Source organism: Pithys albifrons, chromosome 4 (genome assembly GCF_047495875.1).
Source record: "Pithys albifrons albifrons isolate INPA30051 chromosome 4, PitAlb_v1, whole genome shotgun sequence".
In the NCBI taxonomy this organism is placed as follows: Eukaryota; Metazoa; Chordata; class Aves; order Passeriformes; family Thamnophilidae; genus Pithys; species Pithys albifrons.
The window spans coordinates 51,677,942-51,692,074 of NC_092461.1; positions in this window are offsets into that span (position 1 = coordinate 51,677,942).

Here is a 14,133-nt window from a genome sequence, read left to right on the forward strand (position 1 = left end):
GTGTATCTGTACATTTACAGGGAAGCCTGTGGTAGTGAGGTGAACAACAGGGACAGCACCTGGCAAGCCTGGTGATCTGGCAAGATACAGTGTAGCCCTAGACACTGGTAATGGGGAAGGCAATGCCATGAAGACCACAGCAGAGTCTTCTGCTCTGAACCCCGGAATCAGGTCTGCTTAAAGGGAAAACACAATCCTTATGGTCACTGGGGGGTGTCTTTCCCCTTTGAGCAGATAGAGAGCTAGATGCCCAGGACAATGTGGTGTGAATCTGGGTCTTGGGACAAGCATTGCAAACTGCGGTGACAGCTTTTGTCCCTTTCCACTCATCCTTGCTTGCCCTCGGGGTAATCTGGCTTAAGATCAAGCCAAGTGCCTTTTTGGCATGGGCAGAGTTTGTGACAGCACAGTGTTGGCAAACGTGCCCAGCCTTGGCAGTCAGTCCCTCTGGCAGGGCTGAGAGCAGCCCTCAGCTGTTTTTATCTTCTACTTTCTACACCAGTAGGGGTGTATTACTGTGGCTGAGGAAAGCTGAGGAAGGGAACGGAGGTCCATACAAAGACTCACAGACCTGCCCTGGAATATTCCTGGAACTGGTTTTTTTGGGGATGGGAGTGGGGTGGAACTGGAATAAAGATCACAGGGTTACTTAGAAATTCTCTTCTCCACATCATCCACCAGTACCAAAGAGAACCTGGAAGGGCAGTTCCAGTGGAATTACTCCTTGTTTACACTGAGGTAAGAATGGGTGATTTCACTGCACAAGAATTACCACTGCATGGTATGAGATCTGAGTGGTTTCTCAGGGATAGCTAAATCATAACATAGTTCAAAAGGCATCCAAAGTTAGAAATGTTGAGAGCAAACATAATTTGGAAACTATTCCATGTTGGAATCCTGTGCAGATGATTGCAGGCAGGAAAATCACTATCAGAAGGTAGTAGTATGGAAAAAAATTATAACAAAAGGTCTGGGCACTGTGGATTTGCTTTTTTAACAAACTGTTTTCCTATACTGCAAATACAAAGGGAAGGAGGAAGGGAAGTATCTGGCTATTTAAATGAAAAATTACTTTTCTCTGCAATCACCTTCTGTCAATAAAATGCTTATTTTCTGACATGTCAATTAGGTGATTCAAAAGCCAGATGAACACTGCCTTCCATTTAGTACTGCTCAGCTGGGTTAAATGTCTTAAGTGTTTACCCTTTATGACCAGTGGCATGTATCTGTTCTTAGTCAAACTGTGCTATGTGTGACATGTTTGCCTGTAGCTTTTTCTCTTGAGTTAAAAGTCAACCATTATTATCAGATTCTAAGAAAAATGGTAGGTTAGGACAGTGGTTTCACTGACAGAAATGGGTAAAGGTTGTTTTACAGTAATGTGTACAAGAAATATGAAACAGATGAGAAGAATTCACATAGAATTAACCAGCCTGTAATTTAAAGTGCTGTCATTAAATAGGATCATGTATCCATGCTTGGTACTTCAAAAGAAACCTCTGCTGTGTAAGACCAGCTATTAGTGAGGAATATTTTGTCCGGTATCTCAAATCAATTTTAAAAGATCTGATTACAGACACACAGTCATGTGGAAAAGAAACTACTTACTTCAGAATCTTCAGGACTTGATTTTGTTCACACAAAACTCTTGAGGGTTTAAGGAAGAACTATGAATGAGGGAAAAACCATATAAGCTCTGGCTCCTGGTGAAGTCCTAGGAAGAAGGATGGTGATAATACCAGAATACTTGTTCTGAACATGTAACACTCTCCGCTTGTGTAAAAGAACGGAGCCGGCAGTGGGGTGAGAAAGATTCACATAATAATATTAATTTAACTAATTTTAAATGGATTAAATTTTAGAAAGCCATCTGCTGTAATCCACCAGGGAATGCAGTCCAAGATTTTTGCTGGGAAATGTTAAGATTCTTCCTTTCTGACTTTTGACCAGAACTGAAAGTGAAATGCTTTTTTGGCAGATATAAATAAATAAGCTGAGACAATGAAAGTCACTCTCTCAGACAAAAAGTAATCAGAGGAAGGCTTTTGTGAGTAATAGCAGGTCAGCAGGACTCACTCTAAAGGCCTGGAGAAGCCAGCAGGAGAGTATCACCTTGGTTAAACATTCCTTGGGTCAGACTCTGCTGGGCAACACTATGTTCAGACATGGGCTGAGGCTTTACATGCACATCCATCCTTTGGTGAGCAATACAAACCCAGTGAGTAATTAGCAGTTTGATATGAATAGTGCCTTTAAAATCAAGAAATATTTAGTGCTTGGACCTTCAGTCTGGCTCCCCTCAGGGTAACTGTCCTTGCCACCACCAGCACGCCCCAAAGACAGGAAGAACATCTGAGAGGTGAGTGCCAGTGTCATGGCTTGAACACATTGTTGACTTCTCAGGGAATCAGCTGGGGACACTGTTGGTCAAAACTGGTTAGCTCTGCAATTCATCTGGCATCCTGGGGAAAGGTGAGTGGGATCTGCTTATAGGACTACAGGGTAACAGGATGGAAGTTATTTCAGGAGTTCTCTAGACATTCTTGCTCAAAGCAGGGTCAACTTTGAGGTCAGACCAGGTTGCTCAGGGCTTTATCTGAGGCAGTTGAAAGCTTTGAGGAATAGAAGATGCACCATTCTCACTTTGATCATTTCTCTGCCCCAAGTCTAGTAAGGCCATGCTGAATGGAACATAGATGATTGTGGCAGACCAGAAGGGACCTTTAGCACAATGGGATGCAACAGGACGCTGTAGGTGACCTGCAGTCTGCTAAATGTTCCCAGTGATCTGGTCCTTTCATTACTCCCAGTTATCACCCACTGAATGAAAACATGGTTCACCTTTGCACTGTGTCCCATGTCCCTTTCTGCTGAAGCCAAGGCAGCATATGTGCCTGGGTCTCATCTTGGCATTTCCAGCCACAGCAGTTCAGAAACTCTTTGAAGTTTCTCAGTTTCAAAGAAACAGTCTTGGCTTGCTGCTGGCTCTGGGTGGCTGGACCACAAAGGTTTGCAGACAGCTTCTTGCATCCAACATTGCTGTAGTCTAATCACAACATTTCACAGAATCACAAAATAGATGAGGTTGAAAGGAACCTCTGCAGGTTATCCAGTCCAACTCTGCGCTTGAAGCAGGGTCAGCCATAGCAGGTTACTCAGGGCTGTGTCCAACCTTGTTTTGAGTATCTCCAAGTACAGACTCCTTAAACTTTCAGTAACATGTGCTAGTGTTCAAGCACTCTCATGGCAAGTAAATGCCTGTCTCATGTTAAAATGGAATTTCCTATATTTCAGTTTGTGCCCATTACATATTACCATGTTGCCATTATAGCATATTCCACACTGAAATTTAATGTATGATGATACTCTTGTGCACACTGTTGCCAGAATAATAATTTTTGTCTATCTGATCCACTTGCATTTTCTATCAATAACATAGCATTTACTAATATATTTTCAGAGGAAGAAAATACATTTTTTAATGTAACAACTTGCCCAGTAGTTTAAACAGACCAAATGGAAAAAAATAGCTTGGAGTTTTTAAATTAATTTATAATCCAAAATACATATTTCTATACAATTTTAGCAACATTATGCAGCAATATAAACTATGATTCTTAATCTAGTTTGTGAAACTCTCTCACTATTTTATGCTGACATGAGGAATAATGCAGTTGGATATGACTACTGAAGTTTCCTTTTGGCATTCTTCTGAAATGAGGAGACCTAAAACACTAATGGTAATCAACAGCTTTTTTCTATATTCCACATTATCATATTCTGTGCTGTATTCTTAGGCTTAGTGCACATTATATACCTGTATCAAGAAGCACTTATAGAGAAGATACTCATGGACTGTCCCATGATCAAAGTACTCCTTGTCAGAAACCAGTATCTCTTCAGGGGAGAAAGTCTAACCATGATACAGACCTTATTCCAAATGATGCAATGTTCTACCAGATGAGCAAACTTAAGCAATACAGAAAAGCTCTGTTATGAGACTTCCCCTGAGCTGTCTCTTATCCAGGGTAAACAGTCCCAGCTGTCTCAGCCACTCAAATGACAAATGGTCCAGTTCCTTAAACACCTTAGTGAACTTGCTCCCATATGTCCATGTCTCTCTTGTACTGGGGAGTCCAGAACTGGGCATCACATCTAGATGTGTCTTACTAGTGCTAAGCAGAGGGGATAAATCCACTTCTTCATCCTGCTGGTAACATTCTTCCTAATGCCACAGGAGGATGTTGGCTTTTCTTCTTTATTTTTTTGTCACAAGGATGCATTGCTGACTTGTGGTAAACTTGGGTGTCCACCCAGACTCTCAGGGCCTTTTCAGCAAAGCTGCTTTCCAGTGGGTCAGCCTCCAAAATGTTTTGGTACATGGGGCTTATTCCTCCCTGTGTGCAGGTTTTTACATCTTCTTGAACTCTCTGAGATGCCCACTTGCTCAATTCTCCTGCTTGTCCATACCCCGTGAATGTCAGAACAACCCTATAGTTTATCAACCATTCCTCCCAGTTTTGTATCTTCTGAAAAGTTTCTGTGGGTGCAATCTGCCTCATCACCTGGGTCATTAATGAAAATATTTAACAGCATAGGAAGGACCCAGATCCATCCTGGAGTACACCACTAGTGACTGGCCTTCGGTTGGACTTACTGCTCCTAACCACAGCCCTTTGAGCTTAACAGTTCAGCCAAGTTTCAATCGCCACCATCTGTCCAGCTCATACTTAATCCATTTGTTTATAGGGATGTTACAAGAGACAGTGTTGACAACAACTGTTGCTCTCCTCTCATCCACCAAGACAGTAATTTCATAATAAAAAGCTATTAGTTTAGTCAGGCAAGAGGTACTCTTTGTAAATCTGTGCTGATGTCTCCAAACCACCATCTTGTCCTTTGTGTGTTTGGACATAGTTTCTAGATTAGTTGCTCCATCACTGTCCCAGTGAGTGAAGTGTGGATGACTAATCTATGATTGCCCGGATCTCCTTTCTTGCCTTTCTTCAACATAGGAGTGATATTTGGTCTCTTTCATTCTGCAGGAACCTCCCCTGTATGCCATGGCCTTTCAAAGGTAATTGAGAGTGGCCTCACAAAGACATCAGCCAGCTCTCTCACCAGCCACAGATGCATCCGTTCGGTTCTATGGATCTGTATATGTTCAGTTTTTTAAAGTGTTCCTTAACTTGATTATCCTTCACTGAGCATAAGTCTTTCTTGCTCCAGACTTTTCCACTGGTCTTGGGAACATGGGATTCCTGAAGAGTCATATTACCTGAAAAGACTAAGGTGAAGAAACCATTGAGCACTCTAGCTTTCTCCATATTTGGTATCAACAGGCCCCCTACACCATTCAGCACTGAGCCTGCCTTTTCCCTAGTCTTCCTTTGCTGTTGAAATGCCTTCAGAAGCCCTTCTTCTACCCATTACATCCCTCACCAGATCCAGCTGTCAGTAGACTTTGGCTTTCCCAATCCACTTAATGAAACATTTGCCACCACAGTGGAAAGAATTTCCTTCATCCTTTCACTGAGACTAGTCAGATTTATGTGTTTAAAAATGGTGATAAGGTTATGGTTGTAGTACTGTGTATTGTGTGAAAAATTCTTCAACTCCTCTAATGACAACACTATCATTAACTTTATTTTCCCATCATAATTTATTTTACCAACAAGTCTCTCAGAAATCTGAGTTTCTGTACCTCATACCTGAACTCAGTACCCTTTTGAATGCTGCAAGTGTGATCTCTTGCTGCTGAGCTCTTTGAAGAGTTTGTGTAGACTGGGAAAAAGTTATTCATCTGAGCCCATATGATTTCAGACTGGCCATTAAAGTCTAAGCTCATTTGAGGAGGTGACTGAAAAATTTTGAAACCCAAGGGAATGTCAGGGTTTTGCTACTAACCTGATTCTATAATGAGACAGATCACTTCACTGCCTTGCTTTCACAGGCTTTCCAAATGAAGTATGAATCAAACCCAAATCCTTCTGTATTGCAGAGGATTTTAGCCCTGACTTCAGCAAAAGAACAAGGTCTCACATGTAACTACCTTATCCATATTAACATTTGGAAGTAAAATATGCCCACATTTCATTTGAAACATGCCTGAAAATCTCCTGGGAATTCCCCCATGAAAATTCTGGTGTGTTTTTTCTAGTATGGGATGGCTCAAAAATGAAGCAAACATGGCTCTTATAATTAGGATTACAAACTTAGGAGAGAGACATGTATTGAACACTTTGGTCCCACAACTAAATCAGTGCCAGACCATGGGCACATCAGGTCCTGAGCCTGCACAACAGCCATTGAGAGCTATAGACAAACAGTGTAGAGTTTGGTTCATGTTAAGCCATATGTAACACCCAAAGGGAGGCTTTGGTCAGGTTGTCTGCACAAAGTACAGAAAGAGTTAGGAGATAGACCCCTGACATCAGTTATTGAATATCAGCGGATTGTAAAGCGGTTTCTGCTTCCAGGAGCAAGGCTAGGAAAGCGGCAAGCAGGGCTCCCCTAGGATCAGGCCCCTTAGAAGCGAGGTCGGCTCCTCCCACCCCCGGCCCGGCGACCGCCCCGAACGGAACAAGCCCGCACTTGCCAGGAGTCCACGAGGAAAAGCCAAGCTCATTGCCGTGCCCTCGCTTATAAGGAGGGCATGGGAATTCCCCGGATGTAGGCGGGGAAGAGGGGCGGAGATGGGGCGGAGTAACGCACTTCATTGGGTACATGCAAACGAAGGGAAGGGGGGAGGGGAGGAGCAGCAAAAGGACCAATGGGTGAATGAGATGGGCGGGGAAAGTCTACCGTAAGGCTTCCGGCACTTCGAGGCAGGGACAGCCCCCGCCCGGGCTCCAGTGGCGCCTCGTGGGCGGCCCCGCCGGCAACCGCCCCCATGGCCGGATCGGACCAGGACAGGGGTATGCGACCCGGAGGGTTTCGTGGGAAGAGGGAACTTGGATAAGGAACGACTAAGGGAAAAATAACCAGGGTAGATATATTGGGGTGTATAATATTCAGGCTGGGGAAGTGTCCATCCGAAAGCCCCCACGGTCCCGATCCAGCCGCTGCATGCGCTCCCCGGGGTCCCGGACCTCCGCATCTTCGTCCACCCAGCGTTTGTAATATATCTGCCACTTGGTGAATTCCTCATCAGTCTGGTCTCCTCCGTCATCTGAATATTTCTTTTCTCAGCTCCTTGGAGTGCTAAGGGAACAGTGAGCTCCAGAAACATTCACTGGCTGGAGGTGACAATGAAGTTTTTGGAATCCCACTACTCTAGGGTGAGAATGAATATGGGACTTAATCTGTAGCTAAAACTACAGAAACAAAGAGTCTGGTTTGGAGATCTGGTTTTGCTTCTGAGGCCAGCCATGTGAAATGGCTCACATCCACACAAAAAAATGCTTTCTCACTAAAGCCGGGTAACAAAGGCCAAAATTTCACTAGGGAGAATGCAGAGAACTAAACAGCATGGGTCAAAGTCAAGCTTATGGCTTCTTTTATTAATATAGTTTTAATTTGGGAATGGTTGTGGTTTAACCCTAGTAGACAGCTAAGCACCACACAGCCACTTGCTCACTGCCGCCACAGTGGGATAAGGGGGAGAAGGTTAAAAGTGAGAAAAGTAATCGAGATTTATAGAGTTTAATAAGTTAAAAAAAGAGAAAGAAAATAACAAAGAGATTACAAAGAGAGTGAAAAGCAAACAAACATCAAACCCATGAAAAACAAGTGATGCAAATGAAAGCAATTTCTCACCACCAACAGACCAGTTTCCAGCCAGTCCTTGAGCAACAGCAGCCACCATCAACTTCCACCATCACAGTCTTATTACTAAGCACTACATCATAGTTTCTGGGATGTCCCTTTGGTCAGCTGGGGTCAGCTGTCTCAGCTGTGTCCTCTCCCAGCTTCTTGTGGACACCCAGCCTACTCTCTGTCAAGGCAGTGTGAGGTACAAGAAACAGTCTTGATGCTGTGCAAGCACTGTTCAGTAATAACTAATGCATACCTGAATTATCAGCACTATTTTCATCACAACATAGTCCCATACCAGCTATTATGAAGAAAATTAACTCTATTCCTACCAAGTCCAGTCTGAGGATGCCGGCCTATCTGCCACTAGCATTGTTCCTATGAGAGAACCAAGACACTCTGGACCAGTGAAGAGAGAAGAGTATCTATGCTTATAGTCTTTAAATTGTATTTTTTAATACAACTTTTAACTAAAAAAGATTTTGCTTTTACCAGTGAAAGGTTTTACTTTGTCTCCAGTGTGTAAAAGCTTTTCCTGACCATAAATTGGTAGCAGGTCTTTTCAGCTTCTGCCTTTGAAATGAGCCCTGAACCTGTGGACAGTGGTCTGCAGGATATTATCCCTGTCCATGTCCCGAAGAAATGCCAGAATAAAATAACTGATTGCAGGAGATCTTTGAGCCTTCCCCACTAGCTGCAGACTTTCCTCTCATTATATACAGAACCATAGCACACCTCCAGTTCTCCCATCTTTACAGTGGCTTTTTGCCAGCAAGGACACATACCTGCACCCCTCACACCCACTTGCCTTTGGTCAGTCACAGCCTCTCAGCCCACCCCTGAGTCACGTAATCTTGCAGTCCCAAAGGAATTTAAGCAACTTATTCCAGTTCAGCCGATACTTTAAAGAACTGAAAGATGAGATGTAATTTATGATGTTTCCTATGGCTTTACCTCACTCCCTAAATCTCCTCCATGCTATCCATGAAGGCTCAGACCCTCAGGACCAAATGGATGCCATTTTACCACTGTTTTTTTCAAAGTCAAGCCATGGAAAAGAGTGCCCTCAGCACAGGATAAACAGCAAAGCTGTCCCACTTTAAGAATTTATTTTTAAAACCCACTGTTGCCAATTAGTACCCAAAATGAGTATTAAGGAAGTACGAAGGGGAAAAATACAATAGGACTGCTGAAAGGGTAGGTTTTCATGTTCATAGAACGTTTAAAGCTAACAGCTAGGAAAATTAAATTAGTATAGGCATCTGGAGGGAGGGGAAATTATGTTTCTATTGTGCAATGTTAATGCCTTAAAATGTTTAAAACAACAGGGCTGAGGACATGAGATTTCATTTAATTAACATGCTAGAAAACCTTATTATCAAGTTGAATGTGAATTCTTCTTGATATTTTACTCGCTTCATTGCCTGAGGCTGGCTACAGGAGGCCTTATCCCTATTTTCCTGTAAAAACTACTTCCACATTCCACATCCCAATTACTCTGAAGGGCATACCCAAGCTCCCAATAAAATCATGCTTGGAGACTTTGCTGACTTCTAAATGCTTTTCTACATGTGTTTCTGATCAGAAAATCAGATTTCCAAATGTCAAAATTATACTTTGAGTGGAGACTGAATAATAGTTTAAGCTTTTTTATTTGTGTAGAAAGCCGAAAATGAAAATGTGAAGCACCTGAAAACTGTCTAAATTGCTTTCTTTATTTCTTCTTGAAGCAGTGTCCTGAGACCTATTGTATTGCAGTTCATCTACACTTCTTTATGTTGTGAACACTGAGGGGGCAAGGACTGCTTAGATTTGCCTAGCACAACAGCTCCATTGCACTGGCAGGAACAACCCACTACTGCCTTTTTTCAAAGAAGTCATTAAACCAAGAATAATTCAGAATGGCAGGTTTTGGTTTCACTGGTCAGGCATTTGTGAGGTGGAGCTAGGTAACCCATTCCTTTCTGGTTAGCACCCATGGCCCTTGCTTCAGCTGTGGAGGGCAGACTGTCTGGGTTTTGGCAAGGAGGGAAAAAGTGCAGGTAAGCTGGAAGTTTTCAGTCAGGTCTTCTGTTACGGGAAAGGCAGATGGTGAGAGGACAGAAAAGGACATGGTGTCCCATTTCACCCCTTTACTGATGGTGGCTCATGTTGGCCCCAGCTTGTGTGGCTGTGCCAGGTCTGCAATCATGGTTCCCTGCCTTCAAGTGAGGACACGATGCTTTGGTATCCTCTGCACTCGCATGTGCTCAGCCACGGGAAAGGCTGGAGAAGCAGCAGCACGAGCCGTATGGGCTGATGTGGAGAATGGCCATGGATGCTGGTGGGGCAGGAGAGGATGCACAGTCCTTTCCCTCTGCACAGCCATCTACTGCTCCCTGCACACGCTGTATCTCCAGACTTAATATTGTCTATTAAATGGACATTGGCGAGATTTTCAGAAGCACCATTTAGTTTAGGTACACAAGGGGCTCACTCACCAATTCAATGTGTTTCCTTCTGCGTTTTCCCTTCAAATATTGTCCTCCCCACCCCATCTCATCAGCTTGGATAATAGAAAGAATTTACTGCATGATATTCCCCTCCCAAGCTCCATTGCTATTCTTCTGTCAGATGCTCATTGTAAATTCTTGTAATGTGAAACAGTTCATTGGAGCAGGGCTCCACATTTTCTCCTATTTCTGGTAACTTGTGAGAAGTTGTCACTTCGTATCCAGGAGAACTCCAGGGAAAGATGACAGACTCCAAAGGCTGCACATTGCAGAGCTGGAGGAAATTGATACTAAACACAATGTCATTTAGATTTAAAATAATAGCTCTTAAGTGTTCTCTGTTGTTTGTAATAAATATAATATATATAAACTTTAGCTTGTGGCTGAAATCTAAACTATCTGTTTTAAATGAATGATAACATAAAACATGTCATAATTCTTGGTCCATTACTATTGATGAGGCACAACTTAACATTCCACAACCTGTTTTGACTGAACCGTGCATAGTCATGGAAAGGTGAAAGAATCTGAAAGCCAAATGTACAACTTCTATAGCCCTTGGTCCGCTACAGTTTAATAACAGGAGTTTCTGCTAATCATCACTCTGTCTGTATTGTTATCCTTGGGACTGATGATCTCTGGATCTGAAGACATTAATTTTTGAGCTATAGCACAAGGTGGATGCCCTGACTAGGCTTTGTGAGGGTCTTATCTGTGGATCAGAATGACTAAAAGCCTCAATCCACTTCTGTCCTTCACTTCCCTTCCCAGTGGAGAAACTAAGCCTTCTTTATGTAGCCCTGTACTGCAGGGCTGAGTCTGGCAGAAATCTGTTTGCTTGGGGCCCACTGCCATTAATGGTGAAAAGTCAGTGGTTTTGCCTAAATCTGAAGCTCATCACAAAGTGGTCTGTTCAAATGGCTCTGAGAAAAAACATCAAAAGAAGATGAATGCCATATCTAGAAGCAACTGACAGGCAGGGTCATCACATACAAGGTTTTGCCAAGGAAAAACTATTTAAATGGTGAATGCTTGAATTGCGAGGAGATTTGTATCACATAATAACATCAGAATTCACTTATGACATGACCATGCTCTAGAAAGTGATCTACAATTCAATTTAATGTGGAAAACAAATGGAGAAAAATAGAAGAAAAAGGGGGGGGGGAAAGGAGTGAGAGACAAGTGGCTCAAAGACCTCAGCTTTTGATCTTCAGAGACAAAGTCTGTATCCACCCTTATGTAGATTTGAAATCTTTCAATGCATTTAATTTTTGCTTCTGTATCATCCAATTTGATGTCAAGACGGGGATTTTTGATCTCCTTGTAATAAGCTTGTGGACTTTCCATTTATTTCCCATTACTACCTGACCTGGTTTTCCATTCTTCACCATGCTGTCTGCAGGAGCACCACAGTGATGTAGACCATTTTCAAATAGAGTAGAGGGAAGTGAGTCTAGAGTTTAGTGTACAGAAGGACATGAAAGCAAAGGTCAGATGGGAGAAACAACAAAGAAACTTTTCTTCTTAAAACTGACTCAATTTGATTAAATTTGGCAGTCATTTTTCTGGTCAATGACATAGACAAGTCAAACTCTAAAAGACATATGATACACAAATTGTAAGAGTATATGTGTATATCTATATGCATATATATAAAATCACACATGTGCGTGTGTGACCATAGACATCTGCTTCCAGGTTTAAAATAATCAACATTCTTTTCTTTACACAATTTGTAGTTAAAGCAAGGAACTTGTTTGCTAAGGTGCTGCGGTGGCCAGTATACCAATGGGTTAAAAAACTGCTAGAAGAGTAAGAGACAGAAAAGTCAGTCAAGGATTTTTTACCATAAAGGTACAATTTATGATTTAGGTGCTCTCTGAGCCACAGTCAGAGTGCAACTGAAAGGGTTTAGCAGGGAAATTATGATTGCATACTTTCTTGCTGTTACAGCCTTGCCCCTGCAGTTGCCAACTCTGAGGTGGAGACCAGTTATGTTTCTCTGCTGGGAAAGCAGGGATGTGCTCATGGCTTTATTCCACTAGGCTTACCTGACAGCAGGATGCAATGAAGGTCCCGATGCTGCAACAGTCAGGAAGCTATGTGAGGCAGTGTAAAGAAATGTGATACAGCTGTGCTGTCTTTTAAAATTCACATCTGATGCCAAGGCTGCAATTACAGGACTTAGCTGCCCCAGTGGTTCTCTAGGACATGATAGGTTACACATGACATTTTGCTTCCAGCAGAGAGCTCATGCCACCAACGTTAACTCATCCCTATGAATGGAGCAGCTGACTGAGGGAAGGACTTTGCAGATTGAAAATGCTGTTAATGATCAGCTGGACTCTGCAGTCTTGACTGCTTTGCTTCCAAAAAACTCAGACTGTCTGTGCTGGAAGCTTCACTCCATTGAGGTCTTCAAGATACAATTCAGCCACTTCAGGTTATTTTCACTCTATTCAAAACGTGGGGGGAAAGCAAGGACTTGCCAACTCAAACAAGGCAAAAACATATATAGAAAAGTGTATTTTCAAGTGATTTAAATGCAAACAACAGAGAATAAAAAGGAGAGCCAAAAAGAGGTCTTGGTAGTTTCCCTACAAGAGCTAAACATTCTTATAGCTAGTGGGACTCTGTGGTTTGAACGAGAAATCAACATAAAATGAATATGAAATAGCAACTTACACTACAACTGGCTCAGATTAGGCAGAGATTCCCTGAAATCCTATATATCTAAAATATTTTGAATATCTAGCTAGATACCCATTCCCCAGAACCACTATTTAGCAGGTTTATGAGATACTGGGAAGGTCTAAGGGAAAATATCAGCCCTTTGTGGGAAAAGACCAGCAGCTTTTAATTTCACTCACCGTCTGCAGCACATTCCATTCTGTCTTGTGAAACTGAAAACAAATTTGGCAGCAGGCAGTCATCTGATTTTCATGTAATTCAATAATTTATCATGAAAAATATTCATTTATAAACAATTACTTGTTTTAGAATGATAGCAGCTGTCATTTTGGAGTCTGTACTTCCCCCCACTGGGATATTTTTCTGAGTTTATCCGTCATTAAATCATGCAGTGTTCAATGTGTTTGGAATCTGGGCTGAATGCATTTTACAACGTGTTTATGTTTTGTTATGTGCATAATTTCGTTTTTGCTTTACAGACATGAAATCCAATATTGCCAGATGTAGAAATCTCTCTTTTCTGAGCAGCTCCTCCTGATACAACTCTTTGGCTTTTGGGAGGAATCCCCCCATACAAAAACAATATGCAAAATATCATAATTTCTATTTTGCAGTCACAAATCTGTAACTACCCAAGTCACACACACACTAAACAGCTCCAGCTCGAGTCCCCCCAACTTGACCAAAAGGCTCATGTAAGCATTACCTTTTGGATTTAGCTAAAGCATGCAAGTATTTTCTTTCATTGCTGTCATTCCATCACAGGGTGAAAGCCAGATAATACTGACCTAGCAGAGAAGACTTACATGAGCTGTCAGCCTCAGGCAGGACCCGGATGTTACCAGCACAGCTAGGAGTATGTGCATAGGAACCACTGAGTGAGACATTTTGGGGAGAAGGAGCTCAGCAACACTGTCTCATGCTGATGTCTTTTCAGAAATAACAACTCTCCAATCTCATAGATGTCCTGGCAGAGGGTAATAAAAATCAATGAGTTTCCTAATAATAAGTATATTGGTTGGCAATGAATTAAATAGAAATTTGAGTTCAGCTATTGTGGGGCTTTATAAAATCTAAAGCCACATAGAAAGAGCCCTCTTGAAGAAGTACTTTTGCCATCTCCTTAGTTATTTTACTTTAAAAGGACTATGAGGTATCAGCTGAGTCAGCTCTGGCAAATCTGACACCCTGT